Raw genomic sequence first — 26,538 nt, forward strand, 5'->3', positions numbered from 1 at the left:
ATATGAACATCCGCTTAGAACAATTTCCAGATGAGCAGTTGGCAGAGCAAGTCATGCGATTCGGTAGCTCTTTACGTCGAACAAGGTCATTTTGGCACAAGGCTAAAAATGAACTAACGGACATGATATCTCAACTCGGTTGCCCGACGTTCTTCTTCACATTGAGTGCAGCTGATACAAAATGGCCTGATCTTCATGCAATCATGCCCGAATGTCTTCCTTCTGATATTGCAAAACAGCAAAAGTGGAGAAATGATAACATTATCTCTAACCCACATTTAACATCACTATATATGCACCATAGATTCATAGCATTTCGTGAGATTATCTTAGAGAAACACTTTAATACAAAATATTACTGGTACAGGTATGCATTCTACCGCATTTTTTTTTTCTCCAAGAACTCTAAACAACATTCCTCACCTATTGCAAAGTTATCTTACAGAAACGCATACTTGATAGGTATGGATGGAAACATAGGGGATCTGCGCACATCCATGGTTTCCTTTGGATAGAAAATGCACCTGATAAGGAAAACCTCAACTGGGAAGACACAGAAGCAGTTGATATTACAAGGCAGTTCTTCGACAAATATATTTCCGCTTGGAACCCTCGTGCTCCTTCGACTTCAAACCAACCAAATGCTTCGACAAATCCCAAAGACCCTTGTCTATTGTCCACACCGCAAATGTTCAGAACTAATCCTTTCAATGACTATGAACAGCTCGTCAATTGTGTTGAACGTCACACAAAATGCTCAGAAAGCATGTGCCTAAGAAAAAATGGATCCGCACTCCAATGCCTTTATAAAGCAACATGGGAATTACATCCAAAATCGGCCTTATTCATTGATTCCAATGGCCAAAAAACATACACACCTGCTCGCAACGATGATCGACTCAATAGCCATAACCCTACCATCCTATCTATTTGGCGTGCAAATGTTGACTGCCAACCAGTACTCTCCATACACGCTGTACAAAAATATATCAGCAAATATGCATCCAAAGCAGAAAAAAAAATATGAAAGCTTCCACCACATGCTACGTAGAATTGTCCTGGCTTCACCCACTTCTGACTGAGCAACATCCGCATTTTGAAAATTTCTTGCAGAAACCCTTGTTGATCGTGACATTGGAGCACAGGAAACCTGCCATATGCTGCAAAAATTGCCATTAACATTATGTAGTCGACCATTGATTTCTTTAAATGTAAACCAAAAAATCTTATGCGCCTTCCACAAACGAACACCACCTCCACTACATCGCCACACATCATAGATACATATATCCAGCGCCCTTCTACCGTAGAGGCCACATCCCTAATAGAATTGGCAAGATCCTGGTCATACGATCCTCATCACAAAACAAACAAATGGAAACAAAGGCCTACAAAAGCAATTGTTCGGGTCATACCACGTTACTCCTCCATACCATCCACAAAAAAACCTTGCTACACTGACTTTTGCAGGGTTGAACTTATGTTATATAAACCTTTTCGCCATATCGTACAAGATATAGGAGATTCTGCTACAGAATTCATCACAAATTGGCAAACATTTCGTCCATTCTACAATCCTTGGCATCAACACCACACACTATCTGATATTGAACCTGTCACAAATGATACCTCAACTATAGATGAAACCAATCCAACAGACACCATGGAAATAAATGAATGGGAATTACTTTCCCAATTACACCCTACAAATGAGCTTCTGATAAATGACCTTGACATGCTTGGTCTTTGTGGCTTTGATGACACCCATAACTGGAATCATACCACTATCCCATTGGATCTACAAAATAATGCAATACAATTCATTGAGAATAGCCGCTCCATCCACCGCATTCTTCAAACACATCAACATATCCTGGCGACCCTTACTACATTATCTCCAATGCAAAGAAAAACTCTAAATATTATTTCTAGTCATTTTGCTAGGAAGGATTATTTACCTGCTCTCAGAATGATAATTCAAGGCACTGCTTGTACGGGAAAATCCCTCCTTATTAATTGCATCAAAGATATGCTCATAGGCCTAGCAAGCCCGGAACCTTCACCGATCATGCTCCTCACCCCTACAGGGGTTGCTGCCTTCAACATACAAGCATCGACAATCCATTCTGATTTGCACCTTCCTCTAAAGGATCTTATGCCCTTAGAAGATAATGCTCTTGCAAAATTCCAAGAAGAACTTAGGCATATAAGATACATACTAATCGATGAAATGAGCTTCATTGGGCCAAAGCTTCTCAGCCATATTGATGAACATCTTCGGGAAGCATTTCCCCACTAAAGAAACACTCCTTTTGGTGGCTGTTCCATAATATTGGTTGGTGATCTCAGTCAGCTGCCATCCGTCAAAGACATACCTCTATATGTAGGGACGAGCCATGGAAGCGCACTATGGAACACCTTCACCACATTCATCACATTAGACACAATATTTCGTCAACAAGGCGATGACATCACACAGGTTACTTTCAGGAACATTCTCCAGAACACTAGAGATGCAAATCCAACAATCGACGACTGCAACGTACTCATGTCACGCACAGATTCCTTTTTATCAGAAGAAGAAATATGTTCATTCTAGGATTCCATGCATCTATTTCCAACAAATGCTCAAACAATGGTCCATAATAATCAAATGATGAAATCTCTAAACACTCCTATCACAAGATCCATTTTTGAAGATGACAACACAAATTCCAGTATTTCCTCTGAAGACGAGCAACTTGAGCGAATTGTATTACTATGCAATGGCGAAAAAGTTATGTTGACTTCCAACCTTTGGGTTTCATCCGAACTTGTTAATGGTTCCCTCAGAGAAATTGTAACCATATTTTACAAAGAATCAACTGCACCACCACAAATTCCAACATTTGTTGTTGTAGATTTTCCCAAATACATTGGGCCTCCTTGGGATGAAATAAACCCCACTCACTTGCCTATTCCAGCAGTAAAAAGAAATGGACGTGCACAAATTCCACTGAAGATGGCTTGGGCTTTAACCATACATAAATCTCAAGGTATGACACTTCCAAAAGCAACAATTAACATTGGAAAAACAGAACGTCAAGGTCTCACATTCACAGCTATTTCAAGAGTGCCTTCTCTACAAGATCTCTGGATTAGCCTCGCATTCAGTTTCGATTGTTACAATAAAATGAAGGACAACAAAAACATTGCTCGCAGAAAACACGCAGAAGACATTCTCCGTTCAATGCCGCCTCCAGATAATCTGCTCCAAGCCATACTTTGACATCAACAAAAGGTTTCCTCCATTTATTTACCTCATTCTATTTCATAACATACTTTTCATATCTTTCAACAACAACCAACTTTAATCAATATTAGTAAATAAGCAAATATTAGAATGTCTTTATATTATCTATACATCTCATTCTAACTTTTTCTTTCTTTTGCAACAGGCCACATGGTCTCAGAAATAACATACCTTCAGAGCTACAAGTAGCTTGGCAAGCAAAAAAAATGCATCTGTAGCTACGCATTAACCTCCAAAGGTGTTCATTCTGCCGTTATTCACCATGCATCTTCCACTAACAATATATAAATCCCCATAGCAAAGGTAGCTTCATTTCCATTCATTCCAGATTCATTTTAACACAACTCACCTGCAAAGTATTACTAATAAATTTCCACAGCTGGTTTACATATTGCTAATTCTAACAAAATATACATTTTGCAGGTCCATTACTGCTTCTTCACGTCTTCGCTACCTCCAACATGTTTTCATATAGCTTCAAATATGGAATGACAAGCACAATGTACTTTACGCTATTATATTCCTTCTCGAACCTCTTTTGTTACAATTCACTGTTTGTATTTTCCATTTCAAACTTAAAAAAGGATGTTTCAAGATCAAATTCCATTTTCATGGTTTGTGTCATCACAACTATTTGTGTTTTTCATTTCAAACTTAAAAAATGATGTTACAATACACTATTTGTATTTTCCATTTCACACTTAAAAAAGGATGTTTCAACATCAAATACCATTTTGATATTTTATGTCCTCACAACTATTTGTGTTTTCCATTTCAAACTTAAAAAGGGATGTTTCAAGATTAATACCATTTTGATAGTTTATGTCCTCACAACAAGTCCATTATTAATGGGTTTTAACATATTTTGTTGACAAAATCAATTGATTTTAATTAATATAATACATGTTTTGAATGTATCTTCATACTAATTTAATTTCCCATTTCAATAATGATTTCTTAAATAGCCCTTTCCAAATCAATATGATTGCCGGGTTGTTGTTCGCATGGATTCATTCATTTATCTTCACCTTTAACTCCACAATTTTTACCAACTACAAACAAAGGTCTCTAAACAGGTTCAATGCATATTTATGGCTACTTGCATTCCATTTCAATGGTTTTCGGCATGGCTTCCTCAAATTAAAACTCGAAATCATCGACCCTTGCTTTCACAAAAAGCCCGCATAAGCCTATTCACATTTCAATATTCTTCCACACACTATTACTTACGACATTTCCTTTGAAACATTAGGTGCAAATGCTAGTTATATAGTATTATACAATGTAGCAAGCCAAAAGGTTTATAGAGGAAAGGAGATGCGATGTAGGAGATTAATAGAAGAAACGCAATGTGAGTGATTAAATGTTAGACGGAGGGAGGGAGGCATGCAAGCACAAAGCTATGCCGAAAACCAACCTTCCTTCCTGTATTCCCACATTTATTATTTATTTTTTATAATAATAATAATAAAACTGAACAGACACACATTTTAGGAAGTTCCTATTTCGTAGACCATAGCAATATTAATGCTGACATGGGGCCGATATAAGACGATACAACACTGAGAGAGAAAAAAAAATAGCGGCGTGTTGTATCGTCTTATATCGGCCCCATGTCAGACCACATTAATATTGCTATGGTCTATGAAATAGGGACTGCCCCCATTTCAAATTTAGACTTATTATTTATTTTTTATAATAGTAAAAAAACCAAACTGCCACATTTCAAATTTTGAACCGCCTCATCCCACATGTGTTTGACAATCTCGAAAAACATAAAATTCCTAAAATCCAAATTCTCTCATTCATTCATGTAAGTTGCGAGGTGAGGACAAGGTTGTCCTTATCACAGCAGAGCAGGGCAACATTTGGGCATTTGGGAGGTGTGTGTATGTGTCCTTATGACGCATTCTTTTCATTTGAACACAGATCTGAGACAACCCGATTCTGAAGGAGACTTTAATTTTTCATTCATTCATTCGTGTAAGCTGCAAGGTGAGGACGAGGCTGTCCTTATCACAGCAGAGCAGGGCAGCATTTAGGCATTTGGGAGGTGTGTGTATGTGTCCTTATGCCGCATTCTTTTTGGTTTGGGCCCAAATTTGAGACAACCCGAGTAAGGAGACTTTAAGTTTTCATTTGGGCGCAGATCTTAGACGAAGGAGACGTTATTTGCTGGAGCACCACCTACAACAATGTGGATCAACGAGCCTCTCCGAATCGCAGCCAGAGGAATCACCTGGGGCAAAGAATTTATCCCCTGACAGGCGGAGGAGAAGAAGATTGGAGATGGTGGGGATTTTAGTTGGGGCTTGTTTTAGGCCGTATTTTTTAATTCTTATTTCTGCTTTATTTTAAGCATGGCAATGCTTGTTTTTGTTTCCACTTTAAATATTCTGCGTCTGTCTCTGTGTTTTTTCTTTCGAAATTATTTTTCCTTTTTATGTGGGTTGGATTGTTTTGTGGTTTTGGTTTTGTTAGATTTTTTTTGTTTTGTTTTGAGTTGGGGTCCAGAGCTGACCAGGATGCTTTCCTGTTTAGAGGGGTTGGGCTCAAGGGCTAGGATGATGCTGCAGAGAAGAGGAGAACAGAACATAAGACGGTGCTGCAGAAGAGAGAAGAGGAGAACAGAAAATAAGATGGTGCTGCAAAGGAGAACCTGAAGAGGAGAGAAGAGGAGAACAGCAAATAAGATGGTGCTGCATAGGAGAGGAGAACTTGAAGAAAATATGATGGGATCCAATGGCATAACAAACCCTAACAAGGGAAGCATCCCTTCAATTTTTATGTGAGATTATGTAATCCGTTGTCTAAATTATTTTTGGATATTTGAAACATTTTATTGAATTTTTGGATTATGGGTTTTTACCAGGTGACCAGACCATGCTGTAAATTAAATTATGGCTGGCTTCCTCATATACATGTAACGGAGAGAGTGAGACTGACACTTGCTACTATTCTCCTTTTCCCTGGTATTCATTGCATGCTCCTATTCTCCTTTTTCTTTTTCCTTTGTATTTGAATTCCTAGAATGATAAAATCTTATCTGATGCCCTTGGTGGATATTGAGGAGTTTATTTTCTTTCCTGCTACTGTTTGCTTGTTTTGTGTGATTATTTGTTAGTTTTAGAAATCTAATTCAATTTAAATTTATTAATATTTGTTCTCCCAAAAATTTTAACAAGTTGTATTTCAAATATATTTGGTCTCAGGCCAAGTGTCTCTGTCTATTTTAAAGATACTAGCTAATCATAGGTAGTTAGGAAATTTGTGCTAATGGTAATGGGGTTGGGTAGGATATTTGTGCTAATGCTAAAGGGGTTGGGGTAGAAAAAGTTTTGTTTCAAATATATTTATTTGGTCTCACACCAAGTGGTTCTCTCTATTACAAAGATAAGGGCTAATCATAGGTAGGTAGGATATTTGTGCTAATGCTAATGGGTAGGATATAGATATTAAACAAAAAAATATAGATATTAAATAAAAGAATCACCAGCCAGCCAGCCAGCCAGCTCAATTAATTGTCCCTTGCTTTATAGTCAAGCGGTTGAAGAGCAATAGAGGTTTATCTCATTGATTCAGGATCAATCCTCCTAATTATTCCTGGATAACCTTATATTCTAACCAGAACTCAAGGATGGTTCTTCCTTTCATTCTGACCTCTCTAGGGGAAATAGAGCAACTCCCTCCCATGGATTACTGCTCCTACCCCATCAGAGGGCAATGTTAGTTAACAGGAATGGAAAATAGAGTGTGAAAGGCAATTGAACTGGACTACCCAGAGATGAACATACTAGATTTATGGCTAAAATACAGACTAAATATTAAGTTTGCATCATTACAAATGACTTTCACGGCTTATGGTTAATGGGCCTGCGCCTTCTGAGTCTCTAAATGGGTGTGTGCCTCTCTGGATTTTTCCTATGTCTCCGCTTATGTAGCGGTGCTGCGCCAGTTCTTACTCCTGTAGGTAGAGTTTTCGCTCCTTCCCCGATGCTATCAAGGGCTAAACACTCCTATAACTGTTCATTGTTCTAGTTTAGCCTCTAGGTTTGCCATATTGTGCACCTGTTGTTTGTCGGGACCCCGACCAGAGACCCTGAGGCATTTGATAACTCAATATTGTCGGCCTGTGGGTAGAGTTTAACAACTGAACTACAACTGTAATAGGAATCAAGCTAGAGTACATGTAAATAGCTCTCACGGGTTAGAAATAATACCTTGTTATGTGTTGTAATTGAACAATTTTCAATCTTTTTTTTAGCAAATCCCCATATATTTTTTGTATCAGTCCCTTTTTCTGTCAGCGGGCTTGTTGAGGTTGGTATTTATAGTTTTCCTATTAGTCCCTTTCTTTCAGCTTGCTTGCTCCTCTCCCTGTGTAATAAATCTACCTATGCAAAGTCTGGCAGAGTAAACACGCTATATCCCACACGTAATGGTTAAGTTTCTCCCTTTTAGAGTAAATATGTGGTAGAGTGGTGAGGTTTCTCCCTTTCAGAGTAAATATGTGGGTAAAGAGTGAGTTTGTTGGGCTTGGCCTTTTCCCTGGATAGCCCTTTAGCTGGTGCCTGAATGGATTTTAAATGGCAGTATAATATGTATGTTTAATTACTTTCAATATATGTCACATATAACAATGTCACAACTTCCCCATATATGTTACATATAACATTTTCTGTTATAACAATTTCCTTTAGTGGTCTAGATGATGATAATGTTATTAAGATAATTGTTTTTGAAAAATTTATAAAAGACTTATTTCTATTATGCATAGCATTTATTTCTTAAATATTGCTTTTCTGAGATGTTTAGGTTAGTATATCATTCTTTGATGTTTTGAATTAAATACACACACACACACACACACACACACAGATATATATATATATTTGCAGATGGATGTTTGGGGCTTTCATTTATTATGAATTAAATTTGAAAGAATATTTAATTATTTGTTTTATAAAAGTGAAATTGTTGTGAGATGTTTAGGACATCTATTTATCCTGAATTAATTTAGAAATAATATTTAATTATTAGTTTTAAAAAAGTGAAATTGTTAGTTATTAAACAATTATTTTTGTTATGAAACCCATTGGAAAAGGGGAACAGAAGAGTTTGCAGAGTCTCATATATTAGAAGCTAAATGGAAAGTGCTTCGTATGTTAGAAGCTAAATGGAAAGCGTTTTGAGGGAAGATGGATGGAAAATCTCAATTCTAAATGAACAGGTAGATGGAAATAATTTTTTAGAAGTGCAACTCATGAAGAAAATTATAACAATACCAGAGCAATTATTTATATTTGAAAGAATATTTGAGTAATTGATTTTCTTTATAATGAAATTGCTATTAAATATTTAATTAATATTCTCATGATATGAAACAGATACATGGAGAGAGCACACATAGAAACAATGTTCTCACAAAAAGAAATTGATCTTCTGCAAAAGAAAGGTAGATATGGAGTGGTGTGACAAAAATCACTTCATGTATAAGAGGATGGATGGAAAACCCTACATTGAAAAGTTGAAGTTGTCTACTTGGGTAGCTTTTGATAGAAAAGTGTAATTTATGAAGGGACTTGTATTATTGTTCATGTAAGTACCCTAAAACTACAATAAAAATATAATGAAATATTTTCTTTTTGAGAAGAGGGTTGCCCCTTTATCAACCTTTAAGGATGGCCAAGGCCAAAGCTATCCGAAAAGGGTGCCTATTTTTATTATCCTTTTTATGGATTTTGTTTTGTATTTTTTTAATGATATATCTTATAATTAAATAAAAGAAATTTGATATATTAATTTTAAATTTCACATTCTAAAATTACATTAAAAAAATCATTACAATTTCACACTTTAAAGTCACATTCAATTTTTTTTTCAATTTCACACTTCAAAATTACATTCAAAAATCATTTTCCAAAATGTTTATACAACACTTATACACACCAGCCACATTAATAAAATTACATTTAAAATTTAAAATTACATTCAAAAATCCTTTTTCAATTTCATATTTCAAAAGTCAATGTTTATACAGCACTTATACACACCAACCACATTTATGAAATTACATTTAAAATTTGAATATTAAATGATATTCTACAATTGCATTTTGAAATATAAATATAAATTTATAATATAAATAACAAATATTTATATTTATCACTTAAATAACAAGTTACAAAAATTTAAATTTATAACATAAATAACAAGCTAGAAATTTAAATTTATAACATAAAAAACAAACATGAACATTAAAGATTTCAAAATTTATATATAAACAAAACTCTAAATTCATATGTTTGTGTGTGTTATTTATGTGTTATTTATATGTTTGTGTAAGTGTTATGTTGTTTTGTGTTGTAACTGGTGTTATGTCTGGGTTAAATGTTTTTTTGTGTTATGTTTGTGTATATTATATGGTTCCATACAACATTTTGTGTTATTTTATTCATTTCACAATATTTTAAATTAATATATATACTTAGAAATTTGATGTCTAACTTATTAAAAATAAATGGTATTGCATTTGTGTTATAATTAATTTTATAATAAATTTTTGTTTTATAAAATGTTTCTTTATAAAATGTGTAAATTTGATAAATACAGATTTCGGAACTTTGAATTAAATGTATTAGTTTATATATTGTCACTTCATTTCCTTTACACTTATTATACAAGTGTGTGAAATTTTGCATTTTTAAATAAATTCAATATGCTAAAATTGGATAATTCTCGTGAGTGACTTAATTTGGAAAAAAAAACAAACAAAATATGTGACGTAATAATTGTTGAAGCATAATTTTTTATTTTTATTTTAAATGTTATCATTCTCTATTAACATAATAATATAATGATGAGTACTAAATATAATATTTGTGTATTTCAAATTAATTTAAATATATAAAATTTTCAAACTTGATTTTTTATACTAAATAAATTGTATGATATTTTCTTTATAATTGTATATTGTTTATTGACCTATAATTTTACTAAGGATTTTAGTTTTTCCATCAAATATTTAAATGCAATATATAAAATAATAATTAATTTTTTATAACTATAACTTATACCTGTAACTAATGATTCTCTTATGCAATAATGTATATTTCAATATAATATATAAAATTTTCAAACTCGATTTTTTTTTTGTTTTTTACTAAATTGTATGATATTTGCTTTATAATTGTGTATTGTTTATTGACCTATAATTTTATTAAAAATTTCAGTTTTTCCATCAAATATTTAAATATGATATACAAAATAATAATTAATTCTTCATATTATAACTTATAACTTTAACTAATGATTGTCTTATGCAATAATGTATATTTCAATATAAATATGAAAGTTTCAAACTTGATTTCTTTTTTACTAAATTGTATGATATTTTCTATATAATTGTATATTGTTTATTGACCTATAATTTTATTAAAAATTTCAGTTTTCTATTATATAAAATAATTAATTTTTAATAACTATAGCTTATAAATGTAACTAATGATTGTTTTATGCAATAATGTTTATTTCAATATAATATATAAAATCGTAATCAATTCATTATAATTATAATCAACTATTGTTTTATGCAATATTGTATATTTCAAATTAATATCAGTACAAGGATTATTATTATTTTTATTTATTTTTAATTTGGATGCAATGTAACTTATAACTATAACTAATGATTGTTTTATGGAATAATGTATATTTTAATATAATATATAAAATTCTAGTAAATTCATTATAATTATAATGAACTAGTGTTTTATGCAATATTTTATAATTTAAATTAATTTCAATATAGGGTCTATTATTATTTATTTATTTATTTTTAATTTGGATGAAATGTAGTGATTAATTTTATAGTTTTAAATTTTATAATTTTTTTGTTTTTTGTTTTTTCTCCATCATTCCCTTTCTATTCTTGTGTTTTTTCTATGTCTTAGTTTATTGGAAATTTAAGATATTCTGCCTCAATAAAAGATAATCCATAACATTTATGTATGTAACATTGTGCATCTAATATTTAATTTTTTTTATGTTATTATGAAAAGTTTTCTATGCAATATTATGCATCTTAAAATTTTACAAATTTTAGAATTTAATATTTATAATTAAAATTTCACATTTTGAAGTTTAATGTTCATTACCTCAAAAAAAATATAACAATTGTGAAGCTACATTTAAAAATAGCTACTTGTCACAAATTCTATAATTACAACTTTAAAAAAATATATTCTATTTATGATAAATAAATATAAAAATAATTATTTTTTATTCAATATATACTCATCAAAATTGTTTTTGGTTACACAATAAGATTTAACGAGTATTTTATTTTATTTTACAATAAAAATATATATTTGCTTATGTAAATTCATAAATATAATTGTCTAGTTTCAACTTATAGTTGATTTTTAAAATTTAAAATACATTATTTATATAATAATGTTTTACTTGATTATTATTTAAAACAAATGATAAATAATAATAGGTAGCTTAATTTTATTTGTTTGTTTATGAAGGGTTTTAAGTAAATGCTATCCATTTTATTTTTTGTAGTTTTGAATTAAAATTAATAATGTAATGAATGATTTTTCTATGCAATATTGTATATTTCGAATTGTAATTATTTTTAATTTTATTTGTTTGTTTATGAAAGGGAAAAAGTAATTGCTATTCCATTTTTTTTTTTTTGAATTAAAATAAAAAATATAATTAATGATTGTTTTGTGCAATATTGTATATTTCAAACTCTAATTATTATTTAAAATAAATAAACATATAATAATAAGTAGCTTAATTTTATTAGCTTTTTAATAATTTTTATTTGCTTCTTAATTAAAGGTGGATAGTGGATAATGTAAATATACTCCAATTATATTTAATGTTGTCCAATATCTAGTTGTGTAATATGATTTGACATAAAATTTGATATATTTAATTTTCATGTAAATATACTACAATTATATTTATGTTGTACAATATCTAGTTGTTTAATATTGACTTGAAATTTTATATATTTAATTTTCACCCCCACACTATCATATTTAATTATTATTTAGAATAAATAAACATATAATAATAAGTAGCTTAATTTTATTAACTTTTTAATAATTTTTATTTGCTTCTTAATTAAAGGTGGATAGTGGATAATGTAAATATGCTCCAATTATATTTAATGTTGTGCAATATCTAGTTGTGTAATATGATTGACATAAAATTTGATATATTTAATTTTCATGTAAATATACTACAATTATATTTTATGTTGTACAATATCTAGTTGTTTAATATTGACTTAAAATTTGTTATATTTAATTTCCGCCCCCACACTATCATATTTAATTCCAAATTTTAGAACTCAATGTTTATAATTTAGATTTCACATTTTAAAGTTTAATGTTTAGTACATGCATAAATTAGTTTTAATAACAATTGTGAAGTTACATTTAAAAATATCTATATGTGATATACATCCACAATTACAACTTCAAAAAAATATATTGTACTATGATCTTTAATAAATATAAAATATTTAATCAAAAAATATATTTCATTAATGTAAATTGATAAATATGAGTTCTACCTAATTGTTTCAACCTATGGTTGATTCGAAAAATTTAAAGTAGATGATACATATAATAATGTTTTAACTAATTATTATTTAAAATAATTAATATATAATGAAAAGTAGCTTAATTTTATTTACTTTTTAATAATTTTTATTTGTTTCTTGAAAGGGTGGATAAAGTAAATGTAATCCAATTATAGTTAATGTTGTACCATATCTAGTTGTTTATTATGATTGCCCTAAAATTTTATATATGTTTGACTTAAAATTTGATATTTAATTTTAAGCTCCACACTATCAAATTTAACTTCCAAATTTTAGAGCTCAATGTTTATAATTTAGATTTCACATTTTGAAGTTTAATGTTTAGCACATCCATAAATGTGTTTCAATAACAATTGTGAAGTTACATTTAAAAATATCTATATGTGACACACATCCACAATTATAACTTCAAAATATCAAATATAATATAAAATATTTAATTAATTTTTTTTCAATATATTACTAATTAAGAATTTTTTAGTTCCACAATAAGATTTAATAAGTATTTGATTTTATTTTATTGATTTTATAATAAAAACATATATTTCATTAATCTAAATTGATAAATATGAGTTCTACCTAAGTGCTTCAGTGTTTATAATTTAGATTTCACATTTTGAAGTTTAAAATTTAGCACATTCATAAATGTGTTTCAATAACAATTGTGAAGTTACATTTAAAAATATCTATATGTGACTCGGATGCGGGTGTTCATCCCAAACATTAACATGACAAAACGGTAAGGCAGCAGACTGGTAGGCCACATGGCCCCTTGCAACTTCCCCCATGCCACTCTGAATTGCATTCAAGGCACCTAGCAAGAGCCATTTAATAAATGCATAGGCCGAGGCAAAACCAATTCTCACATAACAATGGAGCCGCAGGTGGGAGTGCCTAATGTGCGTACAGTCAGAGGTAGTCAATGCTGGTTGTTAAGCTGCCTTGACTTGGGTAATGGATTCCACCATTCCCACACCCGTTTTGGCAATTTTTCTCATGTCCCCAGCTCCTCTGTAATTTCCCTGCACCGTTCCTCTCTCAATTCCTCCACAATCACCGTTGCTTCTTCCCCTATTTCCATCCCCATCATAGTCTGCCACCGTATGTGAAGTAGAAGAGGGGGCACTAGAGGCGGAAGATCTCGCTCACTTGCAATGCTCAGCCCTGATTCGATTTCCCTTGCCTCCTCAGCCGATAACCCCAACCCGCTTAGTTTCGTGGGGCGTTACCGAGACACCCGAAGTGGCAGAGGTAGAGCCTGGCTCCATGGCACAGGACGCGGAGATGTAGCGGTCTGCACTGATAACTTTACCATACCTCTGCACCCTACTCCTAATACCATGCAATTTTGATTTCGCAATTCCTTGAATTGCCTAGTAATCGTCGCCACCGTCTCAATTACTTTTAGGGAAGAAATTGAGCCGCCAGCGCCTCTGGGTGAACGAACAGAGCAGAACCAAGTAGCAAGAGCTGAGGCAACACTGGTAATTAGAGAGCTGATGAAGGTCGAGCCACCTTGCATGGTAAAGCAGTGGTTGGCAGTCAACATGTTGAGGAGGGCAAGCTTAGTAACATGCAGGCATTTGGTAGTCACCGAGGAGACATGTCAGGAATGTGTGTAGGTGCTTGCAGCATTGAGGGAGAACATCCAGTACATGGACTTGGCACTTCGGACGAGGATGATGATTCAGACAAGTAAACGTGTCCGATTGTGGAGGAACCAGCCCCAGACCACTGATTTCCAGGTGTTGAGTTTGCCAGGGGGACGTTTTGTCTTGCTGATAGTTCAGTTTTTGTTCAGTCTTTTGTGTCTTCTAGTTAGGATTATGATTTGGTTAAGTTGTTTCTGTTATGCTGTGATCAAACTTGTAACCCTTGCGTGGGCTATTTTTGGACTAATACATTTTGGATTGGTTTCCTCTCTGTTGGGGTAGTCAAAGATAGTTATTTTGATTGTGTGATGAATGATGCTCAGATCCTCTAAGGTCGAGCCTCACTACAAATCCTTTTTTGTATCATATTAATAGATTAGACTTACTTAGAAAAAAATATCTATATGTGACACACATCCACAATTACAAATAAAAAATATCTAATTAAATTTGTTTTCAATATATTATTAATTAAAAATGTTTTAGTTCCATAATAAGATTTAATAAGTATTTTATTTTATTGGCTTGATTTATAATAAAAATATATATTTTATTAATGTAAATTGATAAATATGAGTTTTACCAAGTGCTTCAACTTGCGGTTGATTTCCAAAATTTAAAAGAGATGATACATGTAATAATGTCTTAACTCATTATTATTAAAAATAAATAATACATAAAAAAGGTAGCTTAATTGTATTTGCTTAATAATTATTTTTATTTCTTTCTTAATGAAGGGTGGATAAAGTAAATATACTCCCATTATATATAATGTTGTAGGATATCTAGTTGTTTAAAATGATTGACCTAAAATTTGTGTATTTATATTAAATTGTTATTTAATAAAATTGCAATTTTTTTTTACATCTAATAATGTTTTAACTCGTTATTTTTAAAAATAAAAATAAAAAAATATTTAAAAATTGGCTTAATTTTATTTAATAATTATTTTTATTTGTTTCTTAATGAAGGGTGGATAAACTAAATATACTCCAAGTATATATGATGTAGTAGGATATCTAGTTGTTTAAAATGATTTAAAATGATTGACCTAAAATTTGTGTACTTGTATTAAATTTTTATTTAATAAACTCGAAATTTTTGTTTTATAAATTTGAAATTAGTTAATTATGAAATTATAGGATATTTAGTTGTTTAAAATGATTGACCTAAAATTTTTGTTCTTAAATTAAATTGTTATTTAATAAAATTGTAATTTTTTGTTTTATAAATTTGAAATTAGTTAATTATGATATTATATTGTGTTTATTTTTTTTTCAATTCTTTTTTGTATTGCATTCTATGATATTTAATTCTATAATTTTATAGTGTATTAAAATTTAATATCAAATTTTAAAACTCGACGATTACGGACATATCATGCTAGAGGGGTATATTTCAATGGCATTTGAAATTTTCCATAATTAACCACTCTTTACAATTACATCCTACAATTTGATATAATTAATAATGTTATAATTTCATCATATAATTTGATATAATTAATAATGAAGAAGATTATTGAAATTGTGTATCTTAAAATTATTTCAAGAGTCGAATTATAGTGGAGGCTATATTTCAATAGCATCTGAAAAATTACCTTTGAAATTTTCCATATTTAACCACTCTTTAAAGTTACATTATACAATTTGATATAATTAATAATGATGAGAATTACTGAAATTGGGTATTTTAAAACTATTTCAAGAGATTTGGATTTGATGTTTGAGAAACAAGAAAGTTTCAAAACTACCCTTATTTCCAATTTCTTAGCATCCCATAACTCTTTGAGTCATAAAGTCTAAAAAAAAACTATCTTCTTAAATAAGTTGACCTTATGTTACAATATTTTGCTCATAATACATGCTTATAACCTTGGTGTTATACTCTATTGCTTTCCTTTGACAGGTTATATATTTAGGATACATAATGAATGCTCTACCCTTAAAGGCCCTAGAGCCTTCTTTTACATACATTGAGGATATTCAACATCCTATCCATGTGAAGGAACAACATGGAAGGAGAGTCTCAGTAGCCCAACATACCCTAAACTTGTGTCTTTGTTTGACACTGGTGACTACTATAATCTAATCAACGGTTGGGATGACACTGACATTGTTAGGGTAACTACCTATAGTTAGCCCTACATAGCATTGGTGCCATTTTCATTTGAAAAGGTTGAAAATCTAGCTCTGCAGCCATAAGGTTATATTGGAAAGAAAGGCAAAGTTTTTTCCTTGCATTCTAAGGAGTGCCACCATGGTTAATTGGTCTTTTTGACATTGTACGGGAGTTGATATTGCTTGTTGATTGAAGCAAGAATTTACACACTATGTCCTAGAATCAACCCTGTATATTCTAAATACTTGATTGATGTTTGCTATGAATATTCTTTGCACCTCTTGGCAACACTTTGGTGCAATTTCTTGACAACAAATTTTTCCCTTTTTGGGTATATTTTGCAGGACAATGCTTTGCTTGTTCAAAAGGTTCTATCATGATGGATATCTTGTACAAAAATTGATGGTTGCTCCGCATTTATTATAAAATTTAGAGTCATTTGAATTCTCACAACTTAGTGTCAAGTTAAAACCATAACCTTGTTCTTTTTCAAAAGGGTTTTTTCTACATATTTTTGATATTAAACATGTTTTCTATTGTAATAGGGTGATGCAATGGAGGTTTTGATTATTCCCCTCCTAGGTGAGATACGCGTTTGCAATAAAATTCTTTTGTAATATTCTTATTGTGGATTTTCTAAGAAGTCTCACAATGTACTAATGGTTTTCTCTTGTTGTTCACAGGTTAGTCCTCAACCAGACTCGGGGTTTTGATGTGAGGCATAATCATGGTTCATTTATTACAAGGTTACTTTGTTTCCAACTCATCCTTATATGTACTCATCTATTACTACCCCTTACAAGTCTTCTTGAAGCCATCCTCAAGCTTCAGCGTGTCTTTGCGCCCCATAAATTTTATTTGTACTTAGGTATATGTAAAAAGGACCCTAATTCGTGGGGGTTTCCAAATTTTATTGTTTCATCTCTTTGAGAGCTTTTATTAAACTATTGGATTGAAGACCTCGTTGCTACAGACAGAGCTATGTAATAGGCATTTTATAACATTTTTAAAAGTGTTTTGTAACTTTTATTTAAGTGTTTATTAAAAGAATTTACTAAAATTTTATAAACCTTAAACCATACACCCTAAAACCTAAACCCAAAACCCCAAGCACTAAATACTAAACCATAAACCCTAAGAATTTTATAACAATTTAAGAAGAATTTTGTAACTTTTATTTAAGTGTTTATTAAAACAATTTATTAAAGTGTTATAAACCCTAAACCATAAACACAAAACCCTAAACCCTAAACACAAAAACATAAACACTAAACCTAAAAAAATAAACCCTAAACCCCAAACCCTAAACCCTAAACTGTAAACTCTAGACCCTAACCATTTTATAACATTTTAAAAATTGTTTTGTAACTTTTATTTAAATACTTATTAAAAGAATTTACTAAAATGTTGTAGACCCTAAACACTAAACCATAAACCTAAACCCAAACCCCAAACCTTAAACCCTAAACCCTAAACCTTAAATCTCAAACCCTAAACCCTAATCATTTTATAACATTTTAAAAAATATTTCGACACTTTTATTTAAGTGTTTATTAGAATCATTTACTAAAGTCTCATAAACCCTAAACCCTAACCTCTAAACCCCAAACCCTAAACCTTAAATCATAAAACCTAAACCCTAAACCCTAAACACTAAACCCCAATAATTTTATAACATTTAAAAAAAATATTGTAACTTCTATTTAAGTGTTTATTAAAATCATTTATTAAAGTATTATAAACCCTAAACTCTAAACTCTAAACACCAAACCCCAAAGCATAAACCCTAAGACTTATGAACCCTAGACTCTTAACCCTAAACCCTAAGCAATTTATAACATTTTAAAAAGTGTTTTTTTTTTTAACTTTTATTTAAGTGCTTATTATAGGAATTTACTAAAGTCTTATAAAACCTAAACCCTAAACCGAAAAACCTAAATCCTAAGCCTTTTCTAACATTTTAAAAAGTGTTTTGTAAATTTTATTTAAGTGTTTATTAAAAAAATTTCCTAAAGTGTTATAATCCCTAAACCCTAAACCCCAAACCCTATACCTTATACCCTAAAACCTAAACCCTAAGCATTTCATAACATTTTAAAAATTGTTTTTTAACTTTTTTTACATGTTTATTAAAAGAATTTACTAAAGTGTTATAAACATTAAACCCTAATCCCTAAAACCTAAACCCTAAAACCCAAACCCTAATTAATTTATAACATTTTAAAAACTATTTGTAATTTTTATTTCAGTGCTTATTAAAAGAATTTACTAAAATGTTAGAAACCCTAAATCCTAATCCCTAAACCATAAACCCTAAGAATTTTATCAGTATCTATAATAAGGAAAGACCACACGTGGGTATATGAGTGTAGGAGGGAGAAAATTGTGGTACATGAGATACCCTAACCTTTGTTTTTCCACCTTGCTCCATAAACCTTTTCCCTTTTTTTTTTCATAATTCCTAGAGGCTCCATGGGATGTATGCATTATGTATAATATGTAGCGGCAGATACCCCCTTAAGGTGGGGTGGTTCACCCCTAAACACTAAACCTTTAACCCTAAAACCCAAACCCTAAACATTAAACCCTAAGAAATTTATAAAATTTTAAAAAGTGTTTTGTAACTTTTATTTAAATGTTTATTAAAACAATTACTAAGGTGTTATGAACTCGAAACCATGAACCCTAAACCCCAATCCCTAAGCCCTAAACTGAAAATATTCAAACTTAAACCCTAAGCATTTTATAAAGTGTTATAAACCCTAAACCGTAAACACTAATCCCTAAAGGCTAAAGTGCAAACGCTTAACCCTAAACCCTAGACCCTAAACTCAAAACTCTAAACCCTAAACTCTAAACCCTAAGCGTTTTATAATAATTTTAAAAACATTTTGTAACTTTTATTTAAGTGTTTTTTAAAAGAATTTACTAAAGTGCTATAAACCCTAAACTCTAAACCATAAACCCCAAGTATTTTATAGCATTTTAAAAAGTGTTTTGTAACTTTTATTTAAATGTTTATTAAAAGTATTTACTAAAGTGTTGTAATCCCTAAACCATAAACTATAAACCCTAAACCCTAGACTTAAAACACTAAAATCTAAACCCTAAAACTCGAACCCTAAACCCTCAATATGTTATAGTATTTTAAAAACAGTTTTGTAACTTTTATTTAAGTGTTTATTAAAAGGATTTAATAAAGTGTTATAAACCATAAACCCTAAACCCTGAACCCTATACCCTATACCCTAATCATTTTATAACATTTTAAAAAGTGTTTTGTAACTTCTATTTAAGTGTTTATTAAAAGCATTTACTAAAGTGTTATAAACCTTAAACCCTAAACCACAAAACCATAAACCCTAAACCCTAAGCATTTTATAAACCTTAAACACTCTACCCTAAACCCTAAACCTCGAATCTTAAACCGAAAACCAAAACCATAAAGTCTAAGCATTTTATAACATTTTAAAAAGTGTTTTGTAGATTTTATTTAAGCGTTTATTAAAAGTTTTTACAAAAGTGTTAGAAACCCTAAACCCCAAACAATAAACCTCACACCCTTAACTCTAAGCCATAAACACCAAGTATTTTATAACATTTTAAAAAGAAGTCTAACTTTTATTTGAGTGTTTATTAAAAGCATTTACTCAAGTGTTATTAAACCTAAACCATAAATCCTAAAGCCTAAACCCTAGACCTAAAACCCAAAATCAAAACCCAAACCCCTAAGAATTTTATAACAGTTTAAAAAGCGTTTTGGAACTTTTATTTAAGTCTTTATTAAAAGCATTTACTAAGGTCTTATCAACACTAAACTCTAAATCTAAAGGCCAAACCTTAAACACTAAACCCTAATCATTTTATGTAATTTTAAAAATAATTTTGTAACTTTGATATAAGCATTGATTAAAACCATTTACTAAAGTATTATAAACCATCAACCCTAAACGCTAAACAACCCTAAACCCAAAACCCAAAACCCTAAATGCTAAACGCTAAACCCTAAACCCAAAACCTTAAACACTAAACCCTAATCATTTTATAAAATTTTAAAAATCATTTTGTAACTTTTATTAGAGTGTTTATTAAAATAATATACTAAAGCGTTATAAACCCTAAACACTAAACTCTAAACTCTAAACCCCAAACTTGAAACCCTAATCCTTAAACCTTAAATCCTAAACTCTAAGAATTTTATAACATTTTAAAAAGTGTTTTGTAACTTTTATTAAGTGTTTATTAAAATCATTTACTGAACCCTTATAGACCCTAAACCTTAAATCCTAAACTGCAAACCCTAAACCCTAAGAATTTTATAACATTTAAAAAAGAGTTTTTAAACTTTTATTTAAGTGTTTATTAAAAGAATTTACTGAATCCTTATAAACCCTAAATCCAAAAAAATGAATCTTAAACCCTAAACCCCAAACCCCAAATACCAATAATTTTATAACATTTCAAAAAGCATTTTGTAACTTTAATTTAATTGTTTATTAAAAACATTTTCTAAAGTGTTATAAATCGTAAACCCTAAACCCTAAACCGTAAACCCTAAACCCTAAGTATTTTATAACAATTTGAAAAGTGTTTTGTAACTTTTATTTAACTTTTTAGTGAAATAATTTACTAAACTGTTATAAGCCCTAAAACCTAAGCCCTAAACTGTCAACCCCAAACCCTAAGCCATATACCCTAAACCTTAATCATTTTATAACATTTTAAAAATTATTTTGTAGCTTTTATTTAAGTGTTTATTAAAATAATTTACTAAATTGTTATAAAACCTAAACCCTAAGCCCCAAACACTACACCTGGAACACTAAAACCTAAACCCTATATACTTTATAACATTTAAAAAAATGTTTTCTAAATTTTATTTAGGTTTTTATTAAAAGAATTTACTAAAGTGTTATAAACCCTAAATCCTCAACATTTTACAACATTTTAAAAAATGTTTTGTAACTTTTATTTATGTGTTTATTAAAAGGATTTACTAAAGTGCTATAAACCTTAAACCATAAAACAGAAACCCTAAACCCTGAACCTCCAAACCCTAAAACGTAAACACCAATAACTTTATAACATTTTAAAAAGCATTTTAAACTTTTATTTAAGTGTTTATTAAAATAATTTACTAAAGTGTTATAAATCCTAAACCCAAAACCCTAAACCCTAAACGTTAATTTTTTTAATTTTTTAAAAAGTGTTTTGTAACTTTAGTGTTACAAATCCTAAACCATAAACCCCTAAAACATAAATCCTAAACCCTAAACCCTAAATCCGAAATCGTAAACCCCAAATGGTAAACCCTAAACACTAAGAATTTTATAACATTTTAGAAAGTGTTCTATAACTTTTATTTAAGTTTTTATTAAAAGAATTTACTGAAGTGTTATAAAACCTAAAGCCTAAACTCCCAAACCCAAACCCTATATCCTAATGCTTAAATCCTAAATGATAAACCCTAAAATCATTTGCTAAGGTTTTATAAACCCTAAACCCTAAACCCTAAAGATTGAAAGAAATTACTAAGGTCTTATAAACCCTAAGCACCTAAAACCCAAACCCTAAAACCTAAGGATTTTATAACATTTCAAAAAGTGTTTTGTACCTTTTATTTAAGTGTTTACTAAAACCATTTACTAAAGTGCTATAAACCCTAAACCCCTAATCCTTAAACCCTTAACCTTAAACCCCAAACCCTAAACCCTAAAAAACCATAAACCCTAAAAACTCTAAAAAACCATAAACCATAAAAACCATAAACCCTAAAAAACCAAAAACCAAAAACCCTAAAAAACCCTAAATCCTAAAAAAACCCTAAACCCTAAAAGCCCCAAAAAACTTTAAACCCTAAAAACTATTTTTTAACTTTTTTATAACTGTTTATTAAAAGAATTTATTAAAGCATTATAACCATAAACCCTAAAACCTAATACCCACACCCCCAACCTAAACCATAAACCCTAAACCATAAGAACTTTATAACATCTTAAATCCCAAACCTTAAACCCTAAGTATTTTATAACATTTTAACAAGCGTTTGTAACTTTTCTTAAGTGTTTATTTAAAGAATTTACTAAATTGTTATAAACCTTAAACTCTAAGCATTTTATTACAATTTAGCAAGCGTTTTATAACATTTTAAAACAATAACCGTAAACATTTTATAACATTTTAATAAACATTTTGTAACTTTTTTTAAGTGTTTATTAAAATCATTTAATAAAGTGTTATAAACCATAAACCCTAAGCATTTTATAAATTTTTAGCAAGTGTTTTGTGTTATAAAATCTAACTCCTAAACTGTAAACCTGAAACCCAAAACGCTAAACCCTAAATCCAAACCATTTTGTACCTTTTATTTAAGTGTCTATTAAAAGAATTTACTAAATTGTTATAAACTCTAAAACCAAAACCCTAAACCTAAAACCCAAAATGAAAACCCAAACCCAAAACCCTAAGCATTTAATAACAGCATAAAAATTGTTTTGGAACATTTATTTAAGTTTTTATTAAAAGGATTTATCAAAGTATTATGAACCCTAAACCCTAAATCCCAAAGGCCAAACCATAAACACTAAACCCTAAGCATTTTATATCATTTTAAAAATAATTTTGTAACTTTTATTTAAGCCTTGATTAAAACCATTTACTAAACTCTTATAAACCATAAACCTTAAACGCTAAATCACCCTAAACCCCAAACCTTAAACGCTAAACCCTAAACCCTAATCGTTTTATAACATTTTAAAATCATTTTGTAACTTTTATTACAGTGTTTATTAAAATAATTTTCTAAAGTGTTATAAACCCTAAACACTAAACCCCAAACTAGAAACCCTAAACCCTAAACCTTAAATCCTAAACTCTAAGCATTTTATAACATTTTAAAGAGTGTTTTGTAACTTTTATTCAAGTGTTTATCAAAATCATTTACTGAACCCTTATAAACCATAAACCCCAAACCCTAAACCCTAAGCATTTTATAACATTTTAAAAAGAGTTTTTTTACTTTTATTTAAGTGTTTATTAAAAACATTTACTAAATATTTATAAACCCTAAATTATAAAACACGAACACTAAACCCCAAACCCCAAACCCTAAATACTAATCATTTTATAACATTTTGAAAAGTGTTTTGTAACTTTCATTTAAGTGTTTATTAAAATCATTTTCTAAAGTCTTATAAGCCCTAAACTGTTATGAAACCAGCTCAAGAAAGTGATAGAAAAGATAGATCAACACCTTATAATTCAACCTCTTTGAGGGGGCAACCTCTTTTTTATTACATAAATGAACAATTCTTGGATGATTCAAATGAAAATACCTCCTTTCTATATATAGGAGTATAAGGAGTCACAATATAACCCAGTCGACCTAACAGTAATAATATAAAGCCACAAAAATAAAAATAGAGGGATTCTATGTGGCACAGTAATAACAATATGGGGACAATAGGGGCACAACAATATTAATAAGGGACACAACTACAATAGTAATGATGTAATCAATAGTATTATAGGGACCCAACATGCCTCTCTCCTTCAAAAAAGTGTTGTCCTCAACGGTTGAATATTTCTAGATGCTTCTCTATAAAAGTCTCATCGTCCCATTTGGAATATTCAGCGGATAAGTTCTTCCACTTGATAAGATACTTCGAAATTGATCGATTTCGTAGCTGTCGAGTTCTCGTTTCTGTGACTGCTTTCAGTTCCAATATAATTTTTCCTTCCTCCTCAAGTTCTGGCAATATTGTTTGAACTAGGAGCTTGTCGCCTATAACCTTCTTTAAACATGAAATACGGAAAACTGGGTACAATCGAGAAGTTGCAGGAAGCTCCAATTTGTATGCCATAGTACCAATCTTTTACAACACCTTGTACGGACCATAATACTTTGGTGATAATTTATTATCCTTCTTAGCTTACTTGAGGGACATTTGCTTATATGGTTGTAGCCGTAGGAATACCCAATCACCTACATCAAAACTTCTTTCGCTGCGATGTTGATCTGCCTGTTGTTGCATTCTATTCTATGCCAACACAAGGTTGTCCTTTAAGAGTTGGAGGACTTGTTGTTGATGTTCAATGTGATGTTCCACTGCTTGAGCCTTAGAATTTTCTCTTAAATATGATGTGATGGATGGTGGCTGATATTGATAAAGTGCCATAAATGAGGTCATTTTTGTTGTTGTATGGAAGCAAGTGTTATACCACCATTCAGCCAGAGGCAAGCATTTGACCCATTGTGTCTGTTTATCGGATACAAAGCAACGAAGATATCCTTCCAAACATTTGTTTACTATCTCAGTTTTCCCATCAGATTGAGGATGATAAGATGAGCTATGAGCTAACTGAGTACCAAGACAAGAAAATAATTCTGTCCAAAAATTTCCAGTGAAAATGGGATCTCTGTCACTTACAATAATCTTTGGGTTTCCATGTAGCTTTTGAATTGTTTCCATAAATGCAGTAGAAACTATACTAGCTTTAAATGGATGTGATAATGAACAAAAGTGTGCATACTTGGTAGGTCTGTCAACTACCACCATGATGACACTTGTTCCCTAAAACTTGGGTAAACCTGTGATAAAATCCATTGAAACCTCCTCCCAACGTTGGCTTGGAATGGATAAAGGTTGTAATAGACCCAGTGTCTTAATTGTTTCAACTTTATTTTTTTGGCAAACCAAACATTCCGCCACAAACTTTTGAATATCTAATTTAAGGCCATCCCAAAAAAAATATTTCTTAACCCTGTGGTAAGTTTTTAAAAATCCTGAGTCCCCTCTTAAGGGAGAAGTGTGCAATTCCATAAGAATCTTTTGTTTTAGCTAGGAATTCTTACAGAGGTATAAGTGATCTTTGTACCATAACGAATCATTTTGGCAGCTAAATGCATCAGACGTACTGGAATCTTGTTGTAACTTTCGAATAAGTGCCCACACTTCTTCGTCATTCTTCCATTCCTCCCTTGCTTCATTTATCCAATCTGGTTAGATAATAGAAATGGCACACAACAATGCTTCCACATCCTCATCCTTTCTTGAGAGTGTATCTGCCACCACATTTTACTTCCCTTTTTTGTAGATAATTTCAGAGTCATAACCCAACATCTTTGTGACCATTTTTTTTGCTCTTCAGAGGATAATCTTTGTTCTAAAAAGTATTTAAGGTTATCATGATTCGTTTTTACCTTGAACTGTCTTCCCATTAGGTAGGGTTGCCATTTCTTAAATGCATGGAATATTGCCAACATTTCCTTCTCATAAATAGCTTTGTGTAAAAACTTTCCCTTGATTGGACGACTTTCAAAAGAAATGGATCTTTCATATTGCATTAAAACAACACTAATTCCATTTCCTAAAGCATCACATTCCACAATAAAGGTTTTTGTGGAGTCCGGTGTAGCTAAGACCAGTGCTTGGCACATTGCCTCTTTAAGATGTTCAAAGGCCTTTTTTGCTTCTGGAGTCCATGAAAATGCATCTTTCTTCAATAATGTTGTTAGAGGTGTTTTTCTTCTCCCATAATTCTTAAAAAACTTGCGATAATACCCTGTCAACCTGAGAAATCCTAGCAGATGCTTTATGGATGTGGGGATTTTCCATTCCTTAATGGCTTTAATTTTGCTAGGGTCTACCTTAACTCCTTCATGAGATACAATATGACTCAAATATTCCACCTCTTGCACTCAAAAGAAACATTTGGATCTTTTTGCATATAATTGTTTCTCCTCCAATAGTTGTAGCACCCTGTCAACATGTTCAACATGATCTTTCTAAGACTTGTTGTAGATTAGTATATCATCAAAAGATACTAACACAAATTTTCTAAGGAAT

Source organism: Pinus tabuliformis, chromosome 6 (assembly GCF_031772625.1).
Source record: "Pinus tabuliformis cultivar Carrire ecotype Pingquan chromosome 6, CPIR1, whole genome shotgun sequence".
Classification (NCBI taxonomy): domain Eukaryota; kingdom Viridiplantae; phylum Streptophyta; class Pinopsida; order Pinales; family Pinaceae; genus Pinus; species Pinus tabuliformis.